Genomic DNA, 13265 nt, shown 5'->3' with positions numbered 1-13265 from the left:
TTGAAAATTTCACCCATGGGCATCCTATGCACCCGGTATGATCAAGTAATATTTCTGGTGTCCACACATATGGTCATCCATGAATGTCCCTGTGGAGGCAAGGCCCTGGTGAAGCAAAGGCGGTATCATCTTGAAATGCGATGCCAATGCATGAGTCACATATACAGATCATGCACAAGCTTCAGGCACTCAATGTGTACAAGAGGAGAAACTTCATCCCTTTATGACCACCACACAATGCAATCAATTCACACAGATGATGCATATGGGTCACAATGATGTAAATGCGTTACCTGTAGAATATATTCCTCCTTCCCAAGGAGGGACAAGGTCTAGATACATAGACAGGTACTCTAAGGAGAAGCGAAGTCCTCTAGTGGGGGCCCAATACTTTGGGATGGCCCACAAGCTAAGAGAGTCATAAAGCCTCAAGGAGGAAACAGTCCTAACAAGGTCCAAAGTGGACCTTCAACCACCTATGAGGACCCTATGGACCTACCTTAGAGCTACCAAGGAGGACATCCAACCTCAACTGGGTCCCAAAAGGTAGCCCGCTATGCATATAACGTAAAGTCCAAGGCCCAAGCAATCCACGACCTAGTAGGCTATATACTAAGCCCAACACATAGGAACATAGTGGGCCCTCAAGCAAGGTTTGGGCCCAACCATAAAGGTCATGAGTCCACTCATTGTGGTGGGCGTAATGAGTAGCCCATTATTCCAACATATAGGTGATCCTTATATTAAGAACAAGTAAGTTGGACCTCATATCTTAGCCCAAGTATAGGTTTATTTTAATAGGCAAGCAAGGGCCCAACTGCTTGAATATTTGGCCCATAAAACCCATCACAATGGCATGATAATATAGGGCCCAAGGGTCCAATGGGCCTATCAAAAAGTTTCAAGATAATGGGCCTAGGAAAACCCAACAAATAACTCAGAAGACTAGTCCAGTAAAAGCCCGATTGGAATGTGCCTTAAATATGCACTAATTAAGCCCAAAATCTAACTAAAAATAGGGCAAGACATGTGTAACAATATCTCCAAATTTGGTGGACCATGCTATCCCAAAATATCCATTTATGGGCAGCAACCATTGGCCTATTGCTGAAATTCCAGCCCACCCACAATCTAGCATTGTTGAAAATTCAAAAATTAATTAAATTATATGTTTATTTTAATTCCTGGTGACCCATACATGTCACAGGGGGGTCCACCAAATAAAGGGAGTGGATTAAACACATAAATTAGATGTGCCATGCTGCTGGACTGGACGTCCAGCAGCAGCCCAATGAGCTGGGCGTCCCATGTGTAGGCAACTCTATGGGTCTGGGTATTTAGCCCAAAAACTCATCCAATGGGACCCAATTGGAGCTACTGAAGGGGAGGATGATCAATTCCCCTATGGACCCCACATGGATGAAAGGTGGGATATACAATACATTTAGGTGGGCCCACAAAGTAGCCTGGACGGCCAGCCATGGCTGGACGCCCCAGCCTGGGCGTCCCAGCCTGGTGGATCACTCCAGGCTGCACCACGGACAGTACAGGGGCCCGATGGCCATAAACATTTACAAGGTGGTACTTCCATGGGTGGGCCATACTTTCAAAAAATTTCACAATTTTTATATAACTATAAGTATTTTAATTAATTTAAATAAAATAGTCTGTCCAGAAAATCTGTCTGACCTGGACATCCCAACATGGTGGGCCGGTCCAGCCCTTTCCACAGTGTGCACAGGGGTTCGTTGGCCCCAAAATTTGGTAGGTGGGTCCTAACATGGGTGAGCAACCTCTCTACAAAATTTCACGATTTTTAGATGATCAAAAATATTTTAATTAAATTAAGGAATGAAATCTGTCTAGAAATTTTGCTAAGTGCAGAATTCTGGATAGACCACGATTGAGCACCCAATGGGGTGGACCCTGGATGTCCAAAAATTAGGAAAATTAAATTTAAACCTTTCCACATATATGTAGTACAAGGTAGGGTCCACCAAAGTGGTCCACCTGATCAGAAACTATTTTAAATTTTGAGTTTCCAAATTACAATATTGCTGGAATTACAGCAGAAATTTCAGCAAGGTACCCATATTGGCCCACTCTTTTAGAGACCCAAATGAGGTCAGTTGAGGCTAAAATTTGGCATGCTTATAAGTAAAACATGTACCTTCAAAAATCATATATCACTTGGTACAAAACTCCCCATCAAAAGCCCTAAATTCTAGCCTCAAGTTGGCCCAAAAATCTGTCCAAACAGATTTGGACAGCAACATATAATTGAAAGCAATTAAATATAGACATCATTTAAGATGAGATTTAACCCCTAAAAATCATGTTGTGGACCACCCCAGTGGGCCCCACAAATATTCAGACCTTCTCCATCATCAAAAATCCCTTACATGTGCCCCATTTAAGTGGATTTTGGGGCCACATGTCTAACGATGGACCGCCATGGACGTCCAACCTCCATGGATGGTCTGAATTTTTATTGGTCCACAAGGTGGGCCACATATGCATGATCAGAATGCTAACATCAGATAAATAAAGGATCATATACAAGAGGAGGGGCTCTACCTCATTGAGGCCCTCCTCTTCATCAATCACACCACACATTTCATTGATTTACATAATACAAAATAGATCAAACACATGCATGTCTTAGAATCAAGATCAATAGTTGGGATACCATCCCAACCATGATTTTAAGGTATAGATGACCTATCATGCAATGGAATCCAAATAATCCTCCATGATGGGGGTCCATAGAGGGACAACCCCATGCATGGGCATGCATGCATCAAATAGGCCATTTGGCCACAACTAAGGGATGGTGTAGGATCTCCACCATTGATTGATGGGTCCTACACTTCCCATATGAAAGAAAAAGATATCTAAGAAAATGAAAATAGAAATCCAAAATTCTAGGAGTACACCTACCTTAGATTGCTCCAAACTTAGACCTCCTAGCTCCTAGTGTACCAAGGGATCCATATCAATGGGTGAGATTGGATTTAGATGGTTAGATTTAGAGGATTAGAGGGGAAACGGGGTTGGAATGGGGTGGATGTCCTACCCCTCTTGCTTGGAGAAAATGGGAATGAGAAGAAGAGAAGAGAGAGAGAGGAGTAGAGAGAATGAGAGAGAAAGATAGAGAAATCTCTTTTAAGCTAAGTAATCATTTCTCTCTTGCCTTGGTTAGAGAAGAATGATGATTGTAATAGGGAGTTACAACCAAAGTTATAGGGTTAGTAGGTTTTTTAGGCTTGTGGGTGGTGTAGGAATAGGGCTTAAGTAGTGTGTGTATGTGTAGTGTGTGTTGAAAATAATGCCAAGAGATGAGACCTACCTAGAAATTCATGCACACTATCCCTAGGTGGGCCACATGACCATGATCAAAGGCTAGAAATGAAATACACACAACTTATGATCTACACATCGGATGGATGCACAAGACGCGGCATCAGAACCACAACGATGATGCGAACAAGATGGCACAGGTTTCGGCTTGATCCGAGTCGGGTCTACGTGACTGGACTTAAGGATGACCGCAAACATAATCCGAGGGTCGCAGGTCACTGGGATTCGATCGGTAGGACCGCGGGACCAAGATGAACGAAATACATACTCACACACACATGCACACATGCGAACTCGGGTCGGGTCTTACAGAAAGAGACTTCTCAGCCTTATATAGGAGCTGTGGAAGTTATTTAAGAGGCTTGGTGTAACTGTTCATGTAGTAATGAACTAGACCATGCAAAAATTGTTGCATGTGGCTAGTCCAATAATCAGAAACGACTAGCCATTGTGTCTAAACGGCTAGCATGTAGCTAGTCTCCATCTCCCACATGCGAAATGGTAAAAAATTATCTAAAACCGACTAGTTTCTCACCAAAAGTAAAAAATGGTCAGTTGTATTTATGACACTGGACTAAAACATCCAGCTTGGCCGGTTCACTCCAACAACACAAGCAAATCGATTCATTCTCTCATTTGAACCAAAAGCTTCAAGTGTTATCTGATCAAGCCAATAGGTTCAATACGAACCTAAGAGTGTCAGGACCAACTTGTCCATGAGAACAAGACCAATGCAGTGGTATAAGCCAACCTCATTTTTCTCTCTTTCCATTTGGAAATTTTCTTTTAGTTTTTATGTGTAAGTAAAACTATGTTTAAAGAGTTCCACCAATGATTCCTTTGTGTTTGCTGAACGCAGAACCATATACTGGCTCGTCGTATCCTGAAAGATATAATGCGTTAAGAAGAGCGTGATCACACGTGCTTTTATTTTTTATTTTCAAATTCCTTATATTTTATAGTAATTATAAATGTGTAACATGAAATTGACAAAAATCAACAAACTTGGAGGGCCCATTGTAATGTTTATTCACCATCCTAACTCTTGATTATGTCACACAAACTTAGATGAAGGGAAAACTCATATATCAGCTCTTGATCCAACTCTTCTTTTTTCTTTTCTTTTTTGCTACAAGCGGCTTATAATGGTGGGTTTCAATTACCATTAAAGCTGGGCAGAATCCGACCTGATCCGAACTGAACCGAAGGCCTAAATCGGTGCGGATTGAGTAAGACCACTCAAATCCGATCGTACATCGGATCGAGTTCGGATCGTGGTCAATCCGGACCGATCCGACCTGATCCAGTCGGGTCCTATATATAAGTTTTTTACATATATATATATATATATATATATATATATATATATATATTTACTTTTCACTGCTCATTCTAACCCCTCTTTCTCTCTCCGAAGGAGGCGCCACACCCACCCATCTCTCCTCCCTTTTCTCCCTCTTTCTCTCCCGATTTCCCTCCTCTCCTTCTTTCTCTCTTGGTTTCCCACATCTCCTTCTTTCTCTCCTCCTTTCTCTCCCTCTCTCTCCCTAACTTAATTTAGCCCAATACGAATCGACTGGACAAACTTAACTCAATCTGACTTGATTTGATTTCCCAGACCGAGTCGGAATCACTTCGAGTCAGGCCAATAAGGATTAGAATCAAATCGAGAGATATTTGGATTTGTCCCAATCTAGTCCGACTCAGACTAGATGCCCACCTCTAAGTTCACCATGCAGTCCACGTGAGATTTGGATCTGTCTCAAATGATCTGCCCAATAGATGGACGTACATACGTCACAGTGGGGGACGCGGATTGCGTCTTACCCCCACCCAGACGGTAATCCGTCCGGACAGGGATCTATGGGGCCTGTCGTGCTGTAAGTATTTTATCCATGCCATTAATCGTTTTTCTCATATCATTTTAAGCTATCATTATTGGAATTAAGCAGGTCCATGGCTCCAGTGGACCACACCAAAGGAAGCTGCAGTGATACTGACACCCACCGTTGTAAGCTTTCTAAGGGCCGCAGTGATGTGTTTTTACCATTCAACCTATTAATAAGGTCAATTAGACGTGGATGAAGTGAAAAAACAAATATCAGCTTGCTCCGAAACTTCTCTAGCTTCCAAGAAATTTTTAATGGTGGACCTTAAATCCCCACTTTGTAGTCCACTTAAGCCCTGTACCTGCCTCATTTTTTTTTCTATTATCTTAAAATGATGTGAGAAAAACGATTAACAAAGTGGATAAAACACTTATGTCACGGCGGGCCCCACAAAGCCCTGCCCGGATGGATTACCGTCCGGGCGGGGGTAGGACGCAATCCGCGTCCCACGGTGGGGCCACATATCACCGAGTATGCAATCCGCGTCATGAGAGCATGCCTTTTCCCCGTGATCTGCGTGCCTAGAAAAGAAAATATATGCCTTTTCCACGTGACTTGTCTCAGTCCAAAAAATAAATAAATAAAATTAGAAAAGACAAAAAGCAAGACGCCTCCGCTGCGTTCAAGAGTCCAATCAGCTGGACCAGTGCACCCAATAGATATTGATAAACCGTTTGGCGATGAATATACAGTCCCACAGCCCACAAGCAGATAATTTCGAACTTAGTAACTGCACATAAGCATCTCACCCATCTAATAAGTTAGCTCAATTATAGGATTAATTTGAAAGATAAAATAAAATCAGCCATACCTACTCATTAAGACAATTTCTCTATTTATCAATGGTTAGAAATTATCTGACAGGGTGTGCCTCTAAAAATGAGTGGATATGGCTGATTTTTCCACCTGATGAACCTAGTTGTGGTACAAACTTATGGGAAGGGTTGGATTTCACATGCACCTAATAGATGTGATATTGTATCTTAGGTGGACCTTAACTTGTGATCCAGCAGGTTGGACTTGAAACCTTTGGTGTGTGTGCGTAAAACCTAACCTACACGCAGCGCATTTTTTAGGGCGCGGATTTAGGCAAAGCAGGATTAACAGCTGGGTGGCCGGAGCCCTAAAAGTTGAGCCCACCTAATGTATGCGTTGTATATCTACGCTGTCCATTCATTTTTTCATGCATTTTAGGATAAGGTCTTAAAAAGTAGGCAGATCCAAATCTCATTTGTACAACACAGTAAGGAATGAATTCCCGCATTTAAGAACTTCCTGGGGCCACAAAAGCTTTGACGGGCTCACCGTGACTTTCACGTCATTTCGGTGTTTGGATTACCGAATCATACGCCCATTGATGCAAGATGAAGACTGTAGGCTATTGTTGGGCATGTGGTTTCTTAAATCCGCACGCGTCTGCATCCATGCCAATCTACATGCTAGTTTGCACATGTCAATATGAAGCACGTGTGTAAGATCTCAAGGATCTATCAGGTGGGGCACACGATAGGTTACCTAACTCAAAAATAAGGCTCGTTCACTCATCTTTTTAGGCACAGCGTGCGAACCAAAGAGTCCAGAAAACAAAACTTGTTTCAGCCGTTAATTTGTTTCACACACCATCTTACCCGATCAAAGTGCTACCCTAAATTTTTACCAGAGAATCTAAAAGTGTCCCCCAAGTGATGTACAGATCACATATTCCACACACTTTCCATCGTGACACGTGCAACGGGAGTTTAGATGGATAGGGTTATACACGCGTGTAGGAATAATAGACCATCAGGGGAGGGGATTGGGTATTACTCGGTAAGACCTACCTTAGTGGGTGTTACCCTTACTGTGAGGCCGACCTTAATGATTTTTTATTTTTTTATTTTATATCCAGGCCGTCCATTCGTTTCTCCAGCCCAGTTTAGGATGTTTTCCAAAAAATTAAGTAGATCCAAATATCATGTGTACCACACGCTGGAAACAGTAGTGATTAAACATCCATAATTAAAACCTTTCTAGGGCTCTACTTTCCATCCCACCGGCTTAAAATGTCAACCAGACATAGATGAAGGGAAATAATAAATATCATCTTGATCCAAAACTTTCATGGCCCATAAAAATCTTTGAATGGTCATTCATCACTGTTACTCTGTGGTCGATCCGAGATTTAGATCTGCTTAATTTTTTGGATCACCTCCTAAATTGATACGGGAAAACGTATGGACGACGTGGATATAAAAAAAAGTCCATTAAGTTGGGCCCCACACGGTAACGGTTACACCCACTAAGGTGAAACCGGGGTAAAAACCTAATCTGCTCCCCGCCACCAGGTGACAAACTAATGACGGTGGGTCCACCCAGGTTGATTTTACATAAATATCATGGTAGGGCCTAACCTGCCAACTGAAGGTAATGAGGTAAATTTTCACATTAAATAGGTAATTTTTCGCAGAAATCTCTTTTCCGTGGACTTCGGTACGGATGACCTCACTCAGTGAGAACACAGGGCACAGGTTCGAAGCGAATTGCGTCCTACCCCGAGAAGTGTCAGATTTATATGGGGCCCACCGTGGTGTATCTGTTTATCCAGGCTGTTCATATTTTTTTCTCGTATCATTTTAAGGTATGAACCGAAAAATGAGGCAGATTCAACGCTCAAGTAAACTAAAGCACAGATTACTCTTCCATTAATGCTTTGTGTATTTAGTTCAACTCAGGCCTATTATTTGGTGTGGTCGACTTTAGCGTTGGACCTACTCCATTATCGGTCTTACACTTTAAAATGAAATGAGAAAAGTGATGGACTGCGTGGATAAACAGATAAATCACGGTGGAACCCACGCAGATCTATCTGTTACTCGGCGGGGGGGGCGGGGTACGACGCAATCTGCTTCTGCTCAGGTCGGAACAGTGGAGCGCGACTTGGCTGCAACCTCTAACCAGCTACGTGGGTGCGAGGGCTAACCTCTACGTATGCAATGTATATCTACGGTATCCATCTGTTTTACAAGATTATTTTATGCATCATCCTGAAAATAAAGAAGATGCAAATTTCACGTGGATAAATACAAAAACCTGTTTGCTGGTGGGTTTGTTTTTAATTAAGCTAGCGTGCCATAATCCAAACAGTGGCTCTCGATTTAAATTGATCAACTTTGATACTAAGCATTAAAATAAGCAAATACATTTATACATGAGTAAATTTTACTTAGCCACTTGGAGTATTATGGATCAACGTTGACCCCAAGTACTAAAATAAGCAAATGAATGTATATGGCTAAATTATGACCGAGCTAAATTCTTAGAAGATCGGCCGTTTACTCAATTACTTGCTGAATTTAATAATGATCAAGTGATAATCAGAGGGTAGGGTTCTTCCTCTGAAGATGGTTTACTTTGTGTCTTCCACAAGGAAGAACTTTCAGAATACTAGTACAAGTCAAACAAAAAAGAAAATCTCACAATTGGTCACTAACAGCGAGAATGCGTCTCTTGAAATAATTGTTTGATATTGGATAAAGAATAAATCCAGCATATCGGCATAGACTTAGATTACAACTAAATATTATAGGTAAGAATTACTGCTAATGGATTATCGCTTCTCCTAGGATAAGCTTGGATAAAGTAAATTAATAATATAAGTTTGTTGTTTGTTGGATTGGTTTTGGATTTTGGGTTATGTTTTTCTCTGTCACATTCCTATGCTATTTATAGATTTTTGTTATGGATTATTCCTACAGATTGTTCTTCCATTAATGCAACGGTTATAACAGTCCAAAAGCCTTTCTAGATTCTTCTTTTTTTAAGATCCTTCTTTTAGTACGTTTCTCTTTACAACAGTTCCACTTCTGAACGTCTCTCGGCGGCTTACTTCACTTTTTATTGCCCAAGGTTGCCCTCAATCGCCTTTTAGCTCTTAAACAACTTAGTCGTGCTTCTCGTATATCGACCACAACACTCTGACAACCGCGTTTCTTATATATCAACCACAACATTTCATCAACTATCTACTGACATGTAGAACTAAACTTACGCTGATTGTAAGCCCACAAAAGGTGCCTCAAATGTTTGAAGATCTTTTTATCCACTTACTATTCCTCTTGCAATGCCACATGTCACCCTCATATTAGCTTTTTCAGAATTGCTAAAAATATGATACAACATTGTCCCTCACGTTGTTTCGCCTTTGGTTAAAAGGTGACAACGACGTTGTTCCGTTGCCCGATATCATAAATGCAATTGGCCATTAATCCAAGTGTCCTTTCCCCTAGTGATTCTACTTTACCGACATCGTATCAAGAGATATTCTTTGTCTCACACCTCCAGGCTATCCATGCAACATGTCACATAAAAATGTATCATATGAGGAGTCATGATTTCCTCTTCATTAATGCACATATATCGTAGATGATACATAAGCAATTCTTAAGTCAGTGCCTCTCCTTTCACTCTTTCTTCTCTCTTTTCTATAAACACTTCTCAATTTCCTCTCCTCAAATCGTTACCATGGTTGCATCTTCTTCTTCTTCTGCTCTAATTTTTCACTTAGAATCATTCGTTAAAGACCTTGATATCTTGTCGTTCGGAGTGATTAATGATTTCCTCTTCAATACTCCAAATGAACTAGACACCGCAATGCTGGCGCTTGATCCTACTTTCCATCTGACAATCACTTATATGAACAACTTCGTGAAATCGAGCCCATTATTTTGAAGTGCCCTGGTGAAATTCTAGTTGTCCAATCAAACGGTCTTCCGAATCCCTCCAATACATTCAAATCCTCGTAAGCATGGCCGAAACCGATGAATGGTTGGGCTGAGTGGTTTCCTTACGTTAAAGCACAACATATGTGATACGTGGAAGCAATCAAGAATTTACGAGTACGTCAAACTTTCTTTGCACGAATTTCTAATCAATTTCTTCCTTCTTACAGCAGCATTGACTTTCTAAAGTCGATCAGCTAATACATTTCGTTTTAAATGCGGTCTTCTGGGCCCATCCATCAGTCATGGATGCATGTGCATTCACTCACCTTCTTATCTTTGGCAAGCCTATCTACCTGGGCTTCGCTATGAAAAATCCACATACATTCGTTCTCCCAGACAAGACCAGTAGGGAACATTCTACCTTTATGGCTCTACGTGGTTTTTTTATAGGCTCGCCACGAACCTCAGTCCTACATAAGAACCTACTAATGAACATTCCTGTCGAAGGCTCCCGCAAGAGACTTGAGTTGATTTTTTATTGGCTAACCAACAACCTCATTCCTAGTCCAAAGACCTATATTTCTCAATGGATGTTCTCATGTAACCTAACATGTACGCACTTGTGTCTGGTAAATTCGGCTATAGACAAGAACCTATCGAGTTTGGGTCACAAACTCTTACCCTCAATCCTACATAAGGAAAAATAGTATATATGGACTCACTCAATGACACTTACTTGTCGAATTGAGCCCTACTAACGCGTCGTACTTGAGTCGCTTCTTCAAATCTCACCTGTGCTTGAATCCGCTTCTCAATTGCTCCCTCAATCATAATGTTGATGTATTTCCAATGCTACAACTCTATGATCAAACACTTTATATGTGATTCTCCAATGCGATGATTAAGGTGATGGGAGGTTGAGTAGAATCTCCTACAACTAATGGAAAGTTGTAATGCCTAGAAGGTTTACCTAGATGGGTATTCTAGAGGGTTTAGATAAGAATTTAACTATTAGTTCAAGTATAGTATCTACAATAAGGTAGAGAACAAGTTCATCTTCATCAATGAGGATGAAATCTTCTTTCAAGTGATAAATCACAAGGAAGATAACTTATATCTCATGGACTAAGATTCTAAGGATTATGGATATTATCATGAAACCACCCAAACTTCTATTGCACAAAAACCAAAAAAAAAAAAAAAAACTATCCAAATGCCCAAGAACCAAATGTCTTTTTATCACGGTAAAAAAGCGGGCAGATAACAGCTCTACTGATGGCATCGAGAAAAATAGATTTCCAGCAGAATTGTTGCTAAACAATTTTCACGCTTCTATCCAATGTCATCGACAAAATCAGATTTCTAGTTGAATTATTGTCAGACAATTTTTACACTGCTACCCGATGTCATCGAGTGGACTTCGATGTGTCCTCAATGCCATTGAGTAGCTCGGATAAAAGATCACTTCATTGATCAGATCTTAGATACATACGCAATTCCATCCAGGGAATCTTCGATGCCATCAAAGACCCCTCGATGATTACTTGATGAGATCGAGCACCACTCGAAATATTGTTGTTTTAGCATACGATTTCACAACAGCTTTGCACCTATTATAACCTTACTTATCACGTTCTAATTAAGATTCTAAGACTAAGGGATAATCAACAAGGCTTACCTATATGGTTAAGGATCATTTATAGGTTTAAGGGGTTGTTTTGGGTCAAAGGTTAGGGTCATAAAGGCACCACGTTTACCTAGTCTTTGCTCCTTGATACTCACGTCATCTTGTGTCTTTGGTCTTCAGCTTCCAATGGCTTAACCGATTACATGACATACGAACTCACGTGATTAACAAATAAGATTCACAAATTCATCCAATAACAATCTCCCCCTTTTTGAATTATGTGACAGAAAACTTAACCTAGACAATGTCATGGTCCATACCAAAGGCATACCAAAACAACACAAAATATTACCAGCCAAATATAAATGATTTACAAGCCGATATGCTAGGACATGTAACACTTGCAATGCTCCCCCATAATTACTCCCTCCATCTCATCAATTCCTATAAACAACAAACCAATCTTGAAAAACGGAATTGGTGAGACCTGATCATTCTCCCCATTTTTTTTAGTATTTGACAAAGAGTTAGTTACAATATATTTATGGAAAAAAAAAACATAGCATGAAATAACTCAATTAGTCATACATTTACCAATTATTAAGCACATACTAACATAGGTTTAAAGGGAACATTTAATCATTAAAAAACATGGAGCATGCTAATTATAGTAATTTAAAAGTTATAGTAATCAAATTAGGAATGACCAATGATAGTCTAAGCTAAAAACATGTGATATTGAAATTCAACAACTTTAAAGCTTAACTATCAAAATAAATATGGCTGAAATCCTTAAATTTTCAACTAGGCTCATAATTGAGGCTGAAATCCTTAGATTTATCAATTGAGCTAAATAAAAAAAAAAAAGGCTTGATCCTCTAATTTAACAATTCATCCAAAATAAACCTTCCAATGTCAGCTATTCATCTTCACAACTAAAAATTATTCATCTTCACAACTGAAAATGAGATCTTAACCAGTCCTAAAGAGGGGGGGGGGGGGGGGGGAGAGAATTTAAAGTATATAAATAATAAATAGATCAGAGGTCTCAATTGCACTAGTATTGAATCATTGATTCAAACTAGTTCGTAGGACAACCTTCACCCAAACAAGTTTAGGCAGGACAACATTATTTCACAAAATTTATAAAAATAAAAATTACAAACTAAGCAAGAGTAAATGAAAGCTAAAAAACTATTACAAGCATTCACCACTTTAACTTAAAGAGATTACAACCATTCACCACATAAACATAAAAGGCATTCACTACAACACCAAGAATTATAGTGGTTCAGTGTGTCAACAATTGTTCTCAAACAGCCGCACCTACTCCACTCCCAATAATCACTATCCACATGATATTGGCTTTCACTATAAATAAGGTTTTCACAAGGTCACCTTAAAACCTGATCCAGTTGTAATTTTAAAGGGCTATCACAAACAAAAATCCCTTACTGAGATTTTCTGACTATCTCAAGAAAACCAACAAATGAGATTTTCTGGCTATCTTAATAAAACCAAAATACAAAAGAAAAATATACTTATCTTCTCCTTTGAAGACGTATCTGTCAATGTAGCCGTAGAACCACTTCTCTTGAATGTAGATCATTCAATGTTCAATCATATAGATAAGGGTTCAAAGTTCTAGATTGATTTTAAATAAATCCAAACCAATGGCTACTTGTTTCA

Source organism: Magnolia sinica, chromosome 12, assembly GCF_029962835.1.
Source record: "Magnolia sinica isolate HGM2019 chromosome 12, MsV1, whole genome shotgun sequence".
Classification (NCBI taxonomy): Eukaryota; Viridiplantae; Streptophyta; class Magnoliopsida; order Magnoliales; family Magnoliaceae; genus Magnolia; species Magnolia sinica.
The sequence above is the reverse complement of the archived record's forward strand: the minus strand, read 5'-3'. Positions refer to the sequence as shown.